The sequence below is a fragment of the Trichosurus vulpecula genome, chromosome 2, assembly GCF_011100635.1.
Source record: "Trichosurus vulpecula isolate mTriVul1 chromosome 2, mTriVul1.pri, whole genome shotgun sequence".
In the NCBI taxonomy this organism is placed as follows: Eukaryota; Metazoa; Chordata; class Mammalia; order Diprotodontia; family Phalangeridae; genus Trichosurus; species Trichosurus vulpecula.
This window is the reverse complement of record NC_050574.1, coordinates 308,791,664-308,812,937: the sequence shown is the minus strand read 5'-3', so window position 1 is coordinate 308,812,937 and position 21,274 is coordinate 308,791,664. Positions and strand designations below refer to the sequence as shown.

Sequence of the window (21,274 nt, the reverse complement as noted above, 5' to 3'; positions counted from 1 at the left end):
CCAATTAAACACAAACTACTGCCTCCCAACAAAACCAGTTTTGGAAACTCTCATTATTATAAAGGTTTTCTTGCATTAAGATGGAATATACTACCTCTTTTCTCTTAGTTCTTCCCTCTGAGGAGAAGTAAATTAAGTGTATGCCCATTTCCATAGGATAACTTTAGATTATGGTGTAGCAGGTGTTTCATGAAGAGTTGGACTCAACTGAAACAACTGAACAACAACAAAAAAAAAAAAAAAAAAAACTAAAGTACTGTATTTGGAGTCAGGAAAAATTAGATTCAACTTTTACCTCTTGCATTTATTAGCAGTGAGAACTTGGAGGATGTCATCTAGACTCTTTATGCCTTGCTTTCTCCAACTGCAAAATGAGGATAATGAGACCTTTAGTACCTGTTTTGCAGATTTTTTTAAAGCATAAATTGAGTTAATGTATGTATAGTATGCAAACTTTATGAAGAAAAGCTATGTAAATATCTATTATTTTTACCGTAAACTATTTGAAGAGAATTTCTCTTATAATGTAAGCTGATGTTTCCTTTTTGTCTTTGTAAGTGCCATGCCTATCTCCCAATGTTTGCTTAATAAATGTTTGTTGGATTGGATTGGTTTCTGTAAGTATTTTCTTCTACATGGGAAACACCTTTCTTTCAAATGATCCAAGTTACATTCTGGCTTCTCAATGTTTAAATTAAAATGCAATATCTAGGATTAAAAGTGATTCTCACATGTGATGTGAACAAAATAGTGTATAGTGAGACTTCCACCTTTCTTAGGCAGGACAATAGCCTTCTCTTAGTGGAGCCTATTATAATTGTTTTGGCCTGTCATATAATGTTGGTTCATAATGAGTTTACAATCCTGCAAAGCTCCAAGTTTTTAAACTTTTTTATAATTTATTTTCAGTTTTCAACATTCACTTCCACAAGAGTTTAAATTCCAAATTTTCTCCCCATCTTTCCCCTTCCCCCACCCCAGGACAGCATGGACTCTGACCACCCTTTCCGTCAATCTTCCCTCCCTTCTATCACCTCCCTTCTCCTACCCCCCTCCCTCTACTTTTCTGTAGGGTAAGATATATTTCTATAACCCACTGGCTGCATATCTCATTTCCCAGTTGCATGCAAAATTAATTTTTTAACATTCATTTTTTTTAAAGATTTGGGTTCCACATTCTCTCCCTTCCTCCCTCTCCACCCACCCTTATTGAGAAAGCAAGCAATTCAATATATGTCTTAGATGTGGAATCATGCAAAACATTTCCGTAACAGTCATGTTGTGAAAGACTAAACACATTTCCCTCTATCTTGTCCTTCCCTCCATTCATTCCATTCTCCCCCTTGACTTACCCCCCATAAAAGTGTTTGCTTCTGATTACCCCTTCCACCAATCTGTCATTTCTATTACCCCCTCCCCTTTTATTCCCTCCCCCCTGCTTTCCTTCAAGGTAAGACAGATTTCCAAACTCAATTGAGTATGTGTTATTCCCTCCATAAGCCATATCCAATGAAAAGAAGCTTCACTTATTCCCCCTCACCTCTCCCCCTCTTTCCCTCCATTGTAAAAACTCTTTCTTGCCTCTTTTATATGAGATGATTTACTATATTCTACCTCTCCTTTTCTCTTTCTCCCAGGATATTCCTCTCAACACTTAATTTTATTTTTTAGGTATCATCCCTTCATATTTAGCTCACCCTGTGCCCTCTGTCTCTACATATATAATATATATATACATATATATATATACAAATATGTGTGTATGTATATATATATATACATATATATGTACACACAAATATATATACACACATACATGCATATATACATATTCATACACATATATGCATGTACATACATGCATACACACATACACATATATACATACACACACATATATTCCCTTCAACTACCCTAATACTGAGAAAGGTCTCTTAAGTTACAATTATCATCTTTCTATATAGGAATGTAAACAGTTCAACTTTAATAAGTTCCTTATGGCTTCTTTTTTCTGTTTACCTTTGCATGTTTCTTTTGATTCTTATAATTGAAACCCAAATTTTCTATTCAGCTCTGGTCTTTTCAACAAGAATGATTGGAAGTCCTCTATTTCATTGAAATTCCATTTTTCCCCCTGATGTATTATACTAAGTTTTGCTGGGTAGGTGATTCTTGGTTTTAATACTTCCTCCTTAGACCTATGGAATATCATATCCTAAGCCCACAATTCCTTAGTGTAGAAGCTGCTAAATCTTGTATTATCCTGATTGTGTTTCCACAATACTCAAATTATTTCTTTCTGGCTGCTTATAATATTTTCTCCTTGACCTGGGAACTCTGGGATTTGGCTACAATTTTCTAAGGAGTTTTCTTTTTGGGATCTCTTTCAGGAGGTGATCAGTGGATTCTTTCCATTTTTTTTTACTCTCTGGTTCTAGAACATCAGGGCAGTTTTCCTTGATAATTACTTGAAAGATGATGTCTGGGCTCTTTTTTTGATCATGGTTTCCAGGTAGACCAATAATTTTTAAATTATTCTCCTGCATCTGTTTTCTGGGTCAGCTGTTTTTCCAACACATTATCTTCTATTTTTTATTCTTTTGGTTTTGTTTTATAGTGTCTTGGTTTCTCCTAAAGTACTACCTTCCACTTGTTACAAATTAATTTTTAAAGAATTATTTTCTTCAATGAGCTTTAGGACCTCCTTTGCCATTTGGCCAATTCTGATTTTTAAGGCATTCTTCTCCTCATTGGCTCTTTGGACCTCTTTTGCCATTTGGGTTAATCCATTTTGAAAGGTGTTATTTTCTTCAGCATTTTGGGGGTCTCCTTTTGCAAGCTGTTGACTCATTTTTCATTACTTTCTTGCTTCGCTCTCATTTACCTTTGCAATTTTTCCTCTACTTCTCTTACTTGATTTTCAAAATCCTATTTGAGCTTTTTCATGGCCTGAGACCATTTCATATTTTTCTTGGAGACTTTGGATATCGGAACCTTGGCCTTGCTGCCTTTCACCTGTTGTATGCTTTGATCTTTCTGGCCACCAAGGACAGAAGAAAATACCTTTTTACCAAGAAAGTAACCTTCAAAAGTCTTGTTTTTCCCATTTGCTAATTTTCTCAGCCAATTATTTGACTTTTGAATTCTTTGTTAAGTGGAGCGTGCACTACCCCAAGTTTCAGGGGTTTTGTGAAGCTCTTTTCGGGAATATCTCTAAGGACCTGTAAATTCTCAGTTCCTCCAAAGTGGTATGATCAAAAGAGAGGTGTTTACTGCTCTCCTGATCTGCCCTGTCCATGAGCAATCACAAGCATGCTTTTCTGCCCTGGAACTGTGAGGAGGGTTCCCTCTCCACAGCTGCCACCAGTTCTGCCATGCCAGCACTCCCCTTCACCCCAGGATCGCTACCCAGGACTACAACCCAGATGAGCCACTCAATTCCCCCACCATCTGTAGGCCAAGAACTTAAGAAGCAGCAGCCACTATGGCAGTGGCTGCCACTGGCCTGGGGCTGGGGCTCGGGTTGGGGTTGGGTTTGGGGCTGGGGCTCAACCATGCTTTTCTCTCACCTGGGTGAGAGCCCTTCCCCACTGACCTTAGAAGCTGTCTTTGATGTTTCTGGGTTGAGAAGCCTGGAAACCATTGCAGCTGCCAATGATTCAGTGCCCTGATGGTTGCTCCAGTCCCATCTGTGCCATAGTGGCCCACACTAGGTTGCTCTCTGCCCTGAGAACAGTTTGACAGACCCTTCCTTTCGTCCTTCCAGATTGTCTTGGGCTGAAAATCTGTTTCACTCTGCCATTTTGTAGCTTCTTCTGCTCTACAATTTGTTTAGAGTCATTTTTTACAGGAATTTTGATGGGTTTGGGGGAAGACTTTAATCAGATCCCTGCTTCTACTCCTCCATGTTCTCCAGATTTTTTGTATCAGTCAATGCACATCTATAACACACTCTCTATGTAAGGAGCTGTGCCAGACACTGAGTATACAAATTCAAAAGAGAGTCCTGGCCCTCAGTGAACTGTGTTATCTAGTAATGCCTTTCTGTTTAGTACTTTTACACTCTTTTATCAATCTAAGTACTGGATTTTACATTTATACCTACTGAATTTTACCTTATGAGAAAAGAATAGCATTTAGATAGCCACAGATAGAGCATTGTACCTACAGTCAAGTTTGAATTCTGTCTTAGTTATTTGCTGTGTGACCTTGGGCAAGTTACTTCAACTGTTTAGTCTCAATTTCTTCAGTGGTAAACCATTAGCATTAATTCACAGGGTTGTGGGGATCAAATGAGACCATATATGATAAATGTTTTTTTTTAATTTAGGGATATATATATATATATATATATATATATATATATATATACATACACACATACATATACATGTATATACATATATATATAGGTATATGTGTATATATTTATATATGTGTATATATGTATATGTGTGTATATATACACATATGGGGTGTGTGTGTGTGTGCGTGCGCATGTGTGTGTGTGTGTGTGCATATTTCCTAGCTAATATTATACTTGACTGGTTCATTTAGCCTGTCAAGATGTTTCTTTCTATCCTGTCTCTGTGCTCTCCACCCCCCAGTATCAAATGTATGTCAATCTGAAAATCTGAGAAGCATATCATCTGTATACCTTCAACCAAGAACAATATAAATTTTGAAAAGTATAAGGCTAAGGATGAATATGTGGGATGCTCCTATAAAGACCTTCCTTCAATTTCGTATCGACTATTAATTACTATTCTTTGGCACTAGTCAATCAATGAATTCCCCAAACACATGACTCTACAACCATCAAATTCACAATTATTCCTTTTGTCTGTAAAGTTACTATGATATACTTTGTTCAATGCTTGATGAAACCCAGGTGTATAATATGAATGTCAGATTCCAGAACTAACACTCTAATAATTCTACAGAAAGGGAAATTAGATTAATCTGGCATTACCTGCTTTTATGAAGCCATACTGGAATTTATTGATCATCACTTCCTTTTGTTAATGCTCATAAACCATACCTCTAATCCTACATTCTTGATTTATACAAAGATTTGAAGTCAAGATCACTACCCAGAATATTTTAGTAGCAACTGCTGTCTCATTCTGGTTAGTATGCCCTCTATCATTGCAGATCACAACCCATATTTGGCTGCCCATTCTCTACTATTGTCCATATTCCTTTATAAGTTTCTCATAATAATGTAGCATACAGATCAGTCCTTTTTATGTTTAAACATTTCTTTGATGAAATCCTTTGTTCTATTTTTCCTTTGTCATTTTCATTTGTTTGTAATATGTTTCAGTCTACTCACATCCATCATGCATCATTTCATTGCCTTTTGACAATTCTTCCGAAGCAAGAATGTCCCACATTTTGTAGTCAGCAACACTGAAAGTATATTGGAATTAAGAAGTTAGGTCTTTGTCTCAAGGGACTTGGAGGGGAAAGGCGCATTAACAATGTCTATTTTATAGATTATGAAATGCATTTGGATTCACATAGAGCTTATCTTTTGATTGAAGGGAGAGAGAAACGTAACTAATGGGGAGGAAGAGAAGGGAGAGAGCCACAAAGAGAGAGATGCAGACAGAAACAGAGATGGAGAAAGACAGGCATTCAAATAGAGAGAAAAACAGAGAGTCAGAGACAGATTTCTGCATAGATTCTGAAAATTGCTGATAAAGTAGGCCATAATTGAATTAGGGAAAAGAGTAAAATGGATGGCCTCCGGAAAATTGCTCAAAATCCTAAAGTCTGAACAACTAAAGTTTTCTCTACTTTGAGAATCAGGCTTGTAGCTCTTCACCTATTCTCCATGATTTTTGAGAAATCACTATCAGTGGTTTAGCAATTGCATATTCCAGTGTATCTGTACACAAACCTTCAACTCCTTGATGAACTTAAAGACCATATGTTTAGTCAGCTAATTCCTTCAAAGGAAGATCAGTGGGTTATACCCCAACAGACTTTCCTTATTTGTATTGCTTCTCCAATCTACTGATTCTAATAGTCTGTCTTTAGGCTTTGCTTTCCTACCCATAGATACACCAGTAATCACTTAGAATATATCTAGCCCAATTCAGAACTAGACTAGATATTTACCAAGCAATCTCTTCACCCTAGAAATTTAGCATGATTTGCACCAACCTTCAAGTCACCACTATGAGATATTGCTGTGAAATATTATTGTTTGCTTTGCCAGAGGCATCTCATAATGATACTATATGCTGACCATGTGTAACAGCAAGGCAATAAACACAACATCAATGATAATCATGAATATACCTATGTAGTTCTGTATCACAAAGTATGAAAGACACTCCATGTAGAAGGTAGAAGTAAAACATTTATTCAGACACCAGAGAATCATATCCCATAACCAGGCAATCTGCTCCCACAACAAGTTAGCCTACTTTATCATAACAGCAAAGAACTTAAAACACAATATCACAACATGGAGCCTCACCATCCCAAAACCTCTCTGATTCCCTGCTGGGGCCTTCCCAAAACACCCAATACAGCTATCACAGGTTGACTTTCTTAACCTCAGCTTTAACTATCATAAAAGGCCATTAATAGCCATAACGGCTCTCTCTCAGCATTTCCTGTGATACAACTTCCTTTTCCTGTCAGGAAGCTCCTCCCACCACATATGACTTAGGCTTCCTGTAATGTAAGAAGGTCTCATGATCTATTATTGTGTAGGGAAGATCTTCAAATCTAAATTGCTTTTACACCATGGAAGCAAGGAAACACAGAATGGTGAAAGCAAAGTTTTGTACCAAATAATAGAGTGTAATTAGAAAACTCATTTAGTAAAGATATCTTGAGATTATACTTGTAAACATACTAAATTCTATAATATTGATTCCTATAGAGGCTTTTTAATTTTACAGTTTTATGGTCACAAATTTGAGGATTTCTAACCTTGACTAGCAGTCATGCAAATATATGTCTTTGGTCAAAAAGAAAGCCATGCAAAAGAATCATGAAGGCCCAGGTCATCCTATCCCCATTACTGCAAAAAAACAAAACACTCAAACTATCTGCCTGTACTAGTGAGTGAGCAATCTCTTATTCAAGTTGTGAATAAAAACCTAGGCAAAAATAAATTAAAGGAAAACTAAAATCCAAATCCCTTAGACCTCAGTTCTTTATCCAAACAGTATCCATATCATTTCTGGTGTTTTTTTTCCACTAATAAAAGTTTAACAGAGATATGGAAAGTCATGACACTTCATTCAGTTTTGAGAAATAGCACTTGGATAGCTGTCAATGTTAAGCATCAGCTAATCAACCAAAGCAGAAGGAACCAGTATTCAATCTTCTGTGTATGAAAAACAAGGAATTACAAACTTGGTTAACACAACAGAGAGGGGAAAAAAAGAAATTTGGCATTTCTTGCTTGGGACTAATCAGACCAGGTCAAGCATTTCCTAGAATAAATGCTTTGGCCTGGGTGGTCTGATTGAGCTGCCTTTGCTTATTAAATTAAGCATACATATGTCAAATAGACACAGGGCTAGAACCCAGGGCTCTTGACTATCAAGTGGCCATCATGGAGTGATGACTCTCATGCTATAATTTCAGTCTATTCTGTGCTTCAGTTTATGGCCTGCTATGGCTAGTCTAAACAGTCATTATTGGTCTATTCACAGTTATCAGTAACTCATTGCACAAAATCAGCTATGCTATACCAACATTGTCATCACCACTGTACTTTTCTCAATTGAGACAAAATAGGTAGTAGACACCTTTTACCCCCAAGCCCTCACTACAATCTGGCCATTTACTTCATCAATTTCTTTGAAAAGAGGCAATTGGACAAAATTGTGATATATAATGATGGAGTTTCAGCCATCCTGAGAGATGGTGGAGAGATTTTGTTTTTTTTTTGCGGGGGGTGGGAACAGGAGTGGACAGGAGGGTGATGCTTGATATTCCTTAATTATACCATGTAGGCAACTGCCAATTCTACCTACTTATAAACGTGGCTTTTGCTTTCAGAGTTCAAAGCAGCAGGTGGGAGTTTGATAATATATACTGCTATAAAACACTTCAAAAAACAAAACAAAACAAAACCAAACATGTTAAGCAACAAGGCTCATATTTTGATTTCTTCATTTTTTTCAGTGAGTTGAGAAGTAATGATAATATGTTATTCATTATTAATCTTTATACCTAGTTCTCCAACTGCTCTTATCCAACCTTTGAGAAAGTTTTCCCCTAATACAGCTATTCTTATTCTCTGATCAGCACTATTTTTTTTTTCATAAGAAAAATACTACCTAAGAGAGTATTTCTCTCAGGCTGGATGATAGGCCTTTGTTGAGGGCAAAGGTTCCTCTGATAGAGGTTCTGAAAATATATTAAGAGTTTGATTTCTTTTTACTCTGAGAATTAGCATTTGAGATATAAGATGACAATGGTGCTCCATTGGACTAAATTGGACATAAAATCATGACTGATGAGAGTGAAAAATAGGCAGCTAGGTGGTACAGTTGATAGAGCATTAGACCTGAAATTGAGAAGACTCATCTTCATGAGTTCAGATCTGGCCTCAAACATTTACTACCTGTGTTATCCTGGGCAAGTCACTTTACCCTATTTACCTCAGTTTCTCATCTGTAAAATGAGCTAGAGAAGGAAATGGCAAACCACTGCAGTATGTTTATCAAGGAAATCCCAAATGGGGTCACAAAGAATCAGACATGACAGAAAAGAAGGAACAACAAGAGTGAATAACACTGATTGAGGGGCAGCTAGGTGGCACAGTGAGTAGAGCACCAGCCCTGGGCTCAGGAGGACCTGAGTTCAAATTCAGCCTCAGACACCTGACACATTTACTAGCCGTGTGACCTTGGGCAAGTCACTCAACCCCAATTGCCCTGCCTTCCCCACTCCAAAAAAAAAAAAAAGTACTAATTGAACAATAAATGGTCAGGGCAGCAGAGACTTGTCAGAATTTGTGCAACCTCCTCACTTTTATACTCTTTTAGCTTAAAAGGACAGTTTTGGGCATAATGTTGGTTTCAATAAATATGAGCCAAATATGTGCTAGAAATTACCCTACCAGATGTGTTTGGACAGAGCTGTGATAAGATAGGTAGTCTTCTATTGAGAAGCTTATTGAGCCCATTGACTTTGTTGTAGCCCAAGGACATACTTAGAATAGGTAAATTAGCATATGGAACCTGTAGTGGACCGAAAACAAGCATGGAACTTGAAGGCAATCAAAGTAATGTGAATTTTCTTGGCATTGGGGGTAATTGGGGACAGACTAATAAAAGAGGAAATGGCGGTTCATTATAGCTCAAGGTCAGTTAGAAGGCAGAATATATGGAGACCTGGTATTAAAACCAGAATTGTCATATGGCTAAAAGATAGGAGGATATTTAAGCAAAGGAATAAAATAAAATAAATATAATTGAACAATTATAATTCAAAATAGTCACTTGCCTACAGACAGAGTAACAACTTATGCCTAATGAGTTGAGAAGGATGCTGATTTCATTCCTTTTATTATCCATGCAGCTCCCCAGGCCAGGCTGGTAAAACATTTATGTGGACTGGTACATTCTGGGCTCTTATTTACAAGGCATTAATAATACATCAGGAATACAAAAGAATGCTTTAAACAATAAAACCTGGCAGCCACCAAATAATGTTATACTCTTAACTATTTCCCCAGTCCAAGTCACATAATATGTTCTCCCTGTCAAGGAAGTTTCTTTCAGTTGTTACTCAGCTCTGGCATGAAATCCCTTTCTTTTACAATCTGTACTTTGGGAAAAATGTGTCTTAAAGTGATTACCTAAGTAAATGAAGGCATTTTTCTTCCCACAAAGACTAGTATGGATCATTAACCCAGGAATTTTTATAGAAGACAAATAAGATATGAGATTTCAGCTTGACTAAAGAAACATCATCTTATGACATCTTCCTGAGTTTGCTTGAAACCCGGGTCTTTGGAGACAGGCGTTAAATGACTTATGCAATTATTTTCTTTTACTATGTATTTTTTGTTGCTGCCTTTTGTTTTTATGTTACCTCCATCTCTGGATAAATCTGTCTCCCATGACATAATTCACCCCTTGTAGCAAAAACAAAAAAAAGAAAGACAAAAGAAATAATTCAAGGAAACCAATAAGCCCACAACAATATTCTACAACCACAGTCCTCCTTTCCTCATGTCCCTGCTCTGATCCATAGAATAGAAGGGAGTTCATTTTCTCAATTTTTCTCTGACACTGAGCTTGCTCATCATAATTACACAGAGATTATTTATTTATTTTCCTCTCTATTTATATGTTTGTGATCATTGTGTATACTGTTTTCCTGATTGTGCTTATTTTCATTTTGCATCAGTTCATGTAAGTCATATTTTTGTGCAAATTAAAAAAAAAGACAATGAAAAATGGCACATCTGACACTCTAGGCAGAAATTTCTGCCTATAGTTAGCAATTAAAGTATATAATAATGAATATGTAAATAGGTATAAATATACAATATATAAACATTTATATATAAACATATATAAATATACAATATATAAATATATAAAACAATAAATAATTAAATATATTATATAATAGGTGCTTAAATAACTTATTGTAGAATTGACTTGAGTTTGTGTTCTTATTGTACCCTCCCACTATCCACTAGTAGATCATAAGCTTCTTGAGGTCAGGGACAATCTTTGTTTTTGTCTTTGTTTCTTCAGTGTGTCACAACAGTGTCTTGCATTTAGTATTTAGTTAGTGTTAGTTGAATACATCATCATTCTCTTTCCTGAGTATATTCTCTCCTGGAAATATGTAGATCAGGTCTCTTCCATTTGTATGGATGTTTTATGCTCAATAAGAAAGTCTCTGGGACTCTGACTCCACCAAGGTACCATGGGAAGAACTTCACTCTTTCCCTGAAAATAAATGAAGAAGATACATAAGCTCCTTTTCCCCTCAAAGATGGCTCAATCTATGGCAGTGCTGGATATGCCTTCTTTAGTCCAGTATCAGATGCCATGTTTCAATGTCTTAATAGAAGCCACTTAAGTGTCTCAGGTGTCTGGAAATCCCTGAGGTTTTCCTTCCCTCTGCAAAGCTCTTCCAGGGCCCAAGTCTATTGACTCTTCATTGCATTTTCATTCTTCATCTGCTCCCACAGGGCTGCCAATGACCCTTACCTTCTGACACAATTTCCTGGTTCTGATGATAGGGTTGTGTTAAACAAATACCACCCCACATAATGGCTCACATCTAACTGCACCAAACACTGTCTTCTGTTCACCCACCAGGGCACATATTCATTCATGCTCAAGGTGAGTTGAGCTCTCATATTGTAATCAAGTTGAATGATCTCTTAGGGGTTTGATGTGTTTATCTCATTACTCCTTTCTGGCAATATGTGAATGAAAGAATTTGGCAACAACTGTAATGTTTTCTTTAATTCCTCCCCATATATGCAGCACACACAGAGTACAACATATAGAAACCATGTCTCGGGAATACTTTTTTTCATATTCCCATAGCTCCCCAAGGAAAACAACAAATAACATGAATAACCTCAAGCTAAATCCTAATTGAATGCTTTGTTTCGGTATGGAAATGACCTTAGGTCCAGTAAGGAAGGGTATACCACTGAAACATGAGTGCTCATCCACTCAAATTGAAAAAGGCTCTGAGTATGACTCCTAGGCTTGAAAGCTAAATGCCCATCTAGTCCAATTACCTCATTCTATAAATGAGGTGACTAAGGTCATAAGAGATTAATTGATTTGGCAACTATGATACTAGAGTAAAGTAATATAGCAGGGATTTGAATCCAATTCCTCTCTATTCAAATCAATTATTCATTTCATTTAACCAAGCTTTTAATAGGCCTACCCCTTGATTGCCATTTAAAAACCAGATTAGTTAAATCTATACAGGCATAGCACAGAAATATGGTTACCCAAGGGGCATTCAATTTAATTGAACCAGGATTTATTAAATGCTTACTTTGCTCAAGGAACTGCCCTAGGTACCAGGGATACAAAGAGAAAGAGGAAAATAGTTCTTGTCCTAAAATAATTTACATTCTTTGAGGGACAATATGACATTTAAGAAGATAGAACAAATTTAACATTGATTGAGAGGGAGAGAGCACTAAAACATGGGGGCATCAGTAGAGGTGTCATCTGAGGTAAATCTCTAAGGGACAGGTGAGAAGGAAATGAATTTCAGGCATGTAGAATAGGCTTTGCTAAAGAAAAGGTCAGAAGGGGGAATACTGACTTAGGAGAACAGTAATTATGCCAATTTGGCTAGAAAACAGAACATCTGAAGGGGAGCAATATGGACTAATTCTGGAGAGACTAGAAATAGATTAAAGGGGTTTAAATCTCAAACTGTGGAATTTGCATTTTGTATTTGAGGCAATACGGGGGCACTGAAGCTTCTTGAGCATGAGAGTAACAGGATCAGACCTGGGTTTTAGAAATTTCAATTTGACAATTCCACGGAATCAGTTAATAAACATTTATTAAGAGCCTACTGCAAGTCAGGGACTATGCTATTCACTGAGGTTACAAAGAAAGAGAAAAGAGTCTCTCTTCTTGAGGAGTTCATAGACTAATGGGAAAGACAACATCCAAATAAGATGTACAGACAAACCATGTATAGGATTAATTTGAAATAATCCAGAGAGTGAAGGCACTATAATTGAGAGGGACCAAGGAAAGGTCCCTGTAGAAGGTGGCTTTCAACCTGAGACTTGAAAGAAGTCAGGGAAGTAAAGAAGGTGAGATAAGGAGGGAGAATACTCCTGTCATGGAGGACAACCAGTGAAAATGCCTGGAGTTGGGATATGGAACATCTTGTCATTTTAGAAGGATAACAAGAAGGCCAATGTCACTGAATTAAAGAGTGTGTAGTGGGGTGAGTTATATAAGGCATAAAAGACTGGAAAGGTAGAGGGCAGGTTACGAAGGGCATTGAAACAGAAGATTTTATATTTAACCATGAAGTTGGCAAGGAACCACTGGAAATTTAATAAGTAAACTTTAGATAAGTTGGTGATTTTATGCTAGAATTTAGGAAATTAGGGGTGGATGTATAGATTTAGGAGACAACTGGAAGAAAACATAATTTAACTAATAGAAGTTGATGTGATCATCAAATGAGAAACAGTAAAGAGAAGCCAGCCCAAAGCCAATGCTTTGGAGTATACTAACCGACTGACACAGTAGATAGAGTGTTGGACCTAGAATCAGAAAGACTCCTCTTCTTGAGTTCAAATCTGGCCTCAGACATTTACTAGCTGTGTGACCCTGGGTGAGTCACTAACTCTGTTTTCTCATTAATAAAATGAGCTGGAAAAGGAAATGGCAAACTACTCCAGTATCTTTGCCAAGAAAACCTCAAATGGGATCACAACAAGTCTGATACAAATGAAAAAAAAAAAAACAACCACTGAACAACAACTGTATGGGTGTTAGTACATGGAAGATGACTACCCTCCCCCCTTAAAACATAATGAAAAAGATTAATCAGACATGTAGGAGGGGAAGGATACTACCTGGAAGAGGAAACCCTCTCAGCACTGCAACACTTTGAAGAGAGGATGAAAATTTACTCTGATCCAAGGATGTATCTATGGCTTAGGGTAGCCTCCAAGGGCAACATATAAATCATTTTCATGATTCATGGTAATGGTTATGAATAAAACAATAATTTGTATTATTAGCTTCTTTGATCTGCTGCATTTGTTCTTTAGATCCCCCAAACCCTGAAAAACAAGGTTACCTTTATACAGTGACTGGTCTTTATTACAGATGAACAAATGAAATTGACCATAATGATTCCACTTGCTTTGTGGACCAAAACAATGAGCCCAGGTAGAATTGATGTAGGCTAACTTATGCCCTAATTATTGAATCAACAGCAATTGTTCAGAACAGTGCCTTTTCTGCGAGTTGCTTCTTTTCATAACAAACAACAAAAACAACAGCAGGAAAGATAGCGGCTACAGCTGACATTTATAAAGCCTTTTAAGTTTTGCAAAGAATTTTATGTTCATTATCTCAATTGATCACAGTTGATTGTCATTTGTTCAGAGTTTTTTAGAAACCTCTAATAAGTTTTTTTTTCCCCTAGCCCAATTTAAATTGGTTTTCTCCTTCAAAAAATTGTTAAACCTTCTTTTCATAAGAATTCAGGCTCCAGCAGATTGCCAGGAGGCTTGTGATAGAGATCATTCCATTCTATACTGATGAAAAGATATAGGTTTCTAAGCAGATTTTTAAATACCACCCCAAAGAATCTAGTATCATGGCAATGGAAATTAAGCATATAAATATTTTCTCAATATCTTTCTATTTAGATTTGAAAGTTGGTTGAAAAAGATAGAAAAGAAGCACATTTAACTAAAATTATTTTGTCATTGAATACACCTGTGAAATTTTTCCATCGCTGTGGCCTAGAAAGCTCCCTATATTATTTAGTTCACTAGGGAAATAAAGGACTAGAATTCTGACTATACATTTGCAAACTTTATTCAAATAGGCAATATAATCTAATGGACAGAATGTTGGAAGACCTGAATTTGAATTTGGCATTTGCTAGCTATGCAACCTTCTTCATATTTTTTATCTTCTCCAGTGCTCAATTTACTCATCCAAGAGGCAGATAGATGTGTGGTGCCATGAATAGAGTGCTGGGTGTGAAGTCAGAAAGACCTAAGTTCCAATATGATCTCAGTCATTCACTAGCTGTGTGATCCAGGACTAGTCCCTTAATTCTCAGTTTCTTTAACTGTAAAATGGAGCAAATAATGCTATTATTTTGCTAATAATATCACCCACCTCCCAGGTTTCTTGTGAGGATCAAATGAGATAATTTAAAAGCTCTTCGCCCAGTTTGGTTGCATGTAGAAACTAATATATAAATGTTAGCTATTATTATTTTGAAGATCAAATGAGATATTTGTAAAGAGCTTAGCACAGATATCTAGCACTTACAAGGTATTTAATAAATGCTGATTCCACCCAGTTTATGTAAAATGGCAAGAAGTGATTGGCATATAGTGATTAATAAATCCTTGTTTTTTTTTAAATCTTCTACCTATTTACCTAACATAGAGCTGTTTGAGGTTTAAACATTATAGCATATCTAGAGTCCTTTGCAAACTTTGAAGCACTGTATAAATGCTGGTTCTTACTATTAACTAATTTTTCTAACTGGGAAGAAATATAGATTTAGAGCTAGAAGGGAAGCTAGAATGCATCTTAATCCAGTACTCTCATTTTACTAATGAGGAAAATGAGGCTCAGAGACATTAAATGATTTGCCTTAAGTCACATAGTCAATATGTAGCAGAGGCCATATTTGCGCTCCAGTTCCTGATTCCAAATCCAGCCCTCTTTGCAATGAGCCATATAAATGGACTGTGAATGGTACCTAAGAAAAAAAATGCTTTGGAAACCATAAAACAAGTGAGATTTTATCTTTATTACACTCCTTACTATTATTTGGAAATTAGTTCTCTTTGTGGGTGTGGATACTGGTCCTTACCTGCAGCTTCAGTCTGGGTCTAGCCTTATGGTTTTTCCCAGGGGATCATCTTGTGGAGAGTTAATTAAAGGCAGCCTGGAGGCAGCTGTAGTAGGGGTAATTAGTTTCTCTGCTTTCAGACTTCAGTGTCAAATGGGAAAAATCAGAGGTGATATCTCTTTTGGGGCCTAGATGTAAGATTAGCATTTACAAATGGAGCTTTTCATGATAAAACATTCACCTGCTGAGGAAATAGCTAGTGAAGATGTGAATTTCTATTATAACACACTTATGGACAATGAGAATAGCTCTTAGAAGAAAAAAAACAGAAAACAGTAGTGTTTTTTCCCCTTGTTTTATTGCTAGCTCTTTGTGGATCTATTGAGTGGGTCTTCCTTCTATATTTCAATCAATAGAACTGGTTCTTTGCTTAGAAAAAGTAGGCTATTTCTTAACTGCAACAAAACATTCCTTATGTTCCCCCCAACAAAAATTACCTACCCAAATGTTTATTATGGTGTTGAAAAGGCAACCTTTATAAAAGACTACAAGCTAAATGAACATGGAAAAGAATAATTTTAATCTAATGAAAACTATTGATTAAATTTGTTTCTTAGCTTAACTAGCTATGACAGCATTGAGCAGGACTGGGGGTGAGAATGGAAGATTGAACAGAGAAGGTGGATAGATAAATGTCAGGAAAGGTTTCAGGGAACAGGTCTTAATGGAGTAATCGAGCAGAAGATTCCTCAGTAGCAAGGAGAAAATATGTGGGAAGGGAAGCATAAATTTGCCCTGCTTCACAATTTTGCTCACATCTGTCAATGACCACTCACCTTTCCAAAAGTATTTACAGGTATCTTAAAGGTAGAAGGGGCACAACAGGTGCAAGGAAACTGCCATCATTCCAACCACAGAGAAAAATTAATTTTATATGTGCATGTTAATTTCCACTGCTGACAATGCCCCTAGAGTCATAGAATCAAAGAACACAAGAGCCAGAAGGGACATACATCTAAACTGACCTGTTTCTTTATCTTTAAAAATAAGGAAAATTGAGGCCTCTGGAGGGAAAGTGACCTGCACAAGGACACACAGCCAATTACTGCCAGAGGTGGGTCTAGAACCAGATCTCCTCCCCGGTCTTATTTATCCTCCCTTCCTTCCTTCCTTCCTTCCTTCCTTCCTTCCTTCCTTCCTTCCTTCCTTCCTTCCTTCCTTCCTTCCTTTCTCTCCTTCTTCCTTCCTTTCTTCCTTCCTTCCTTCCTTCCTTCCTTCCTTTCTTTTTTACTTTTTTTAGGTTACTTTTTACTATGCTTTCTTCTTACCTTGAAAACAATGTTGGCTGCAGAATTGCTTTTCTCCTTTCAAATTTAGAAGTGATAATGAAAAAAAAAACAATTATTTATTTTTGACTACATTCTGAATATTTCAGCCTCCTTAAAGTCCTCATCCTCCTTTTACCTGTGGCTGCTATTTATCACATTTAAAGCACAATCCAGACAAGTGTGGGGGGAAAAGACCTCAGTGGAAAAATAAAGAACATTGCCTCAGGGTCTTGTCTTAAAATATATTTCAAGTAAGAGAATGTGTAAAGTTTCATCAGCATCTGCAAAAAAGCCCTTTCCCCCATTCACCACAGAAGTAGAATCAAGCAAGAAGTAAGAAAATCCAAATGCTGGGTATGGTTGGCCTAGTAGGTGCCACAGAGAAATTTACTACAGTTACTTCCCTGAGGAGTGCATTTATGAATGCAATTTCCTTTACAACTACTTTCTCTATTCATAGGATTTGAAATGGGAGGAAACAATGATTTTCTCTTGCCACATGCCCCACATTGAAGTAAAAATTATTGGGGGTGGGGCATAAAATCTGTGTTCTAGTCTCGTGTTCTATCTTTGATAGGAGACATGGAATTAAATGGAGTCTTTTATACGTCAATTTCAAAGATTCTAGATTTGCTCCCAATCAATCCTGATTTCAATATGGCCTTCTCTCGTAGAGATATTATGGCACAGTGAACACAGAGATGAACTTGTACACCAGGGAGTTCTAATTCATATCTCACTTCTGAAACTTCCTAGCTGTGTGACCACAGAAATGTTACTGAATTGAAGAAGTCGATTGGGTCTAGATAGTAGAGGATCTGATACTCTGGGGGGAAAGTAAAAACAACAATAACATCTCAATTGAGCTAAAGAGAAATGAAATATTGGGAGATGTATTGCTCAAAAAAAGTCCCATATGAAATAAATCCATTTATGAAAGGCATATGAGGACTACTTATGTCACTTTATTTGAAGAGTGCTGAAAAAGTCCCATTCCCATGCTCTTCAATCACCAAATTGTTCTTCCTGGAGAACTGACTGATATTTCATTTTTACTTAGAATTGAGGCATTTGATCTCTAGAAGTCCCCTCTTCGCAATCCCCAACCCCCCAAAAACTGTCTATCCATTCATAACATTTTGGTAAAGTGACGACTCCCAGAAAGACAACCCATTGCTGTCATTAGGGGGATGGAACTATTTCCTCAGACTTCATTTTAAAGTCTAGCAGGTTTTCTGAGATCTCTGACTAAAATAGATTATGGTGAATTATATTCATGAACCACAATCCTATTAATGATTTTGCTGATCCGCTCCGTGGCCCTGGGCTATTTGTCTACTCTGAGATATTGGGGGCTTCAGTTCTACGCTTTGCCTCTGGCCCTACTTCAAATCTATGAAATATGGTCGTACTACCTCTTCTTTCCCTTTACATAGAAGTTCCCTTAGACAGATAGATAAGTAACACTGTATATAATATCAGATTATTCCCATAGGTTGGTTGACTTTAAGAACTGTTTTTCCCCTACTTGTTCTTTTCTTTTTTTGTAATTCTTTATTGTAAGGGATATATCTCTGAAAGGAAGCAAGAGGATTGATACATTGAGGGATGTAGGTAGCACAAAAATGAAATATATCAATCAAGTAATCTTGAAATAGAGACTGGACTCATGATTTCATTTGTATAGCGAAATTCCAGATTAGGATACTACCTCTACCAATACATATCAGCCCTTTCTCAGCAATTTATGTTCTCAGAGAGTTTCTCAGGGCATTGAAAAGTTATGTGACTTGCTGAGGGTTACATAGTCAGGGTTACACAGCCTGTAAGTGTTAGAGGTGGGACGTGAGCTTAGATCTTCTTGGCACCAAGGTCACATCTCTTTCCACTTCTCTATGGGGCCTCATACATATGTTATATGAAAAACAAGTGCATATTACATTATATGTAGAATCCATAATTTTATATATTTAAATTATATTATTATATATTCATATGCTATATATTATATGCATATAATATAATAATTACACACACATACATATGTATATGTGTGTGTATGTATATATATGTGTGTATGTATATATATGTGTGTGTGTGTGTGTGTGTATATATATATATATATATATATATATATATATATATATATATATATATATATATATATATATATATATAATGTAGTATGACCCCCAAATGTTGTGAGGGCTGACCCTCCACATGGCATGGAGATATCAGAGTAGCTTGAAGGGAGGCAACATAGACATCTCTACAGACATCCCCCCTTCACCTTTCTCTAGAAGAGACTTTATTCCCTGTCAGAAAAAAACAGGATGGTAGGAGCCAGAGATTACCTCTCTGCTCTCCTCAGAGAAAAGGGATATAGGGATAGAATTATATGTATCTGCTCCCTTTAATATTATTAGTCTAAGAAATGTGACTGTGAGGTTTCAGCTAATTTCTTATTACTGTTTCAATATTGGGGGAGGAGGACCTCAAACTCTCTCACTAAGGTTTGACCCCTTTTTCTCCAAATACCAGTGCTGCAATGAATACACATAGCAATTATTAAAATAATCCCTTTAGCCAAATCAATAGCAAAGGACATTTCAGAGAAAGCATAAATAAGGGAATATATGCAGGTATATGAGTGAAAAACTCTCCCTTTGGGAATGAGATAATACAGTTCCACTTAGAGAACGAGTACAATGAAAAGTTCCCTGAAGAATCTAATACAGGAAACTGGGGTTAGGAACATGATGAAAATTGCTGGCTCCTCTCACACCAGCTTCTTCCCAGAATCTTTTCCTTTGGGAACCTGAAATAAAGTTAGCATCTCATCTATTCTCTAACAGGTAGAAGCCAGAATAACCCTAAAGTTGGTAGAGATTCAGTGACTCAAGAAAAGCTTGAAGGTTGAAGAGATCTACTCTCTCCTACTTTTCTCCACTCTACCCCACCCTTCACACAAGTATGGGGCATTGATCTCCACCAATAAAGAGAAAGTCTTATAACGGGCTGTAGAACTGGGGTTATGATTAAATGTCTATATCTGCATTTATCTGTGTACTTTTCTATCATTTATATTTAATCATAGGTCCAATTTTGAAGACAAGTCTATGCAATGTTGAACCTTTATCAAATACATAACACACATGAATTTAAATACATATATATTTAAACACATATATAGACATACATATATGTGTGTATGTGTTCATATACACAAATGTATATATAACATACCTGTACACATATGTGTGTATTTAAAAATAGGAATGTATGTCTAGAAGATAAATTAGATATCATTTACTTCAACTCTTTCATCTTACAGAGAAACTGAGGGCCAACATGATACAGGCAGCTACTGCACTGTTTTTACTTCTGGCTAGTTTATTTCCTCCTGGACTTCTTGTTGCATCCTTTGAGACCTCAGCTGGAGTCCCAGGAGCCTCCTGGCTTTACCCCTTATGGATAATCCAGTCTACTGAGGCATTTATTTTTAATCAGGAATTAGTTCAGATGTTTCACTTGGAAATTTTTCCAGTATTGAAATAACAGGGAATAAGCTAGAAGAAACATGAGGGCACTACTTAGTAAGGCACACTTGGGTGGGTTACCTTCTTGGTAGGTAGACAAGCCCAGAAGAAAGAGGGAGTTCTGGAAGGAAAGTGAAGGCCTCCAACACACTTTGTAAAAGCTTAAATATAATATTTAGCATATGGGATTATTTAAATGAATTTTTTATTGCTATTCAAAAGATCTTTGTAGAGGAGTCATTTGACAGACAGACAATATGGATTTTATATTTCTCCCTTGTGCTTTCAGAGTAATTACAATAACTAATGTAGAAATGCATTTTCAATTTGGATTTATCATGTAGCACTGCACTTTTCAAAGGATTTGCAGGGGGAATGGGGTAGATGATGAGATTTGACTGTATTATGCAAATGAGTCCTTTATTTCCTGTTTGTGTTCCATTTACAAGCAAACTGAAGTGAAGTGTTTCTTCAAAAGAGGATGGGATAGATTGTGTCCTTTGCTGAGCACAGTAATTGGAAATTGTGAGTCTTTGACTTTTATCTAAGCTTGGATTATAGTATTTAGACCTAGAAGCAACCTCAGAGAACATCTTGTCCAAGGTTTCATTTTATGGATGAGTAAACTGAGGTTCAGAAAGGTTACTTGATTTGCCTAGGGTTACACAATCAGTAAATAGCAAAGATGTTAGGTTTCACTGTCCAAACTTAAAATGTCTAACACTAAATTAATCATCTTTCCCCCTTTTCCTGCCTTCTCCCTCAGCAATTTCTCTATTTTTTTTTACCTTGATAGCCCTAACTTTGAAATCATCTTTGATTTTTGATTCTTTTTTCCCATCAGACTGCAGA

The 21,274-nt window shown here is 36.6% G+C and overlaps 1 pseudogene; it reads right to left on the bottom strand.

The window, feature by feature from the left end:
* Positions 1-21,274, bottom strand: part of LOC118837075 — a 59,067-nt pseudogene that overhangs the window by 33,190 nt on the left and 4,603 nt on the right.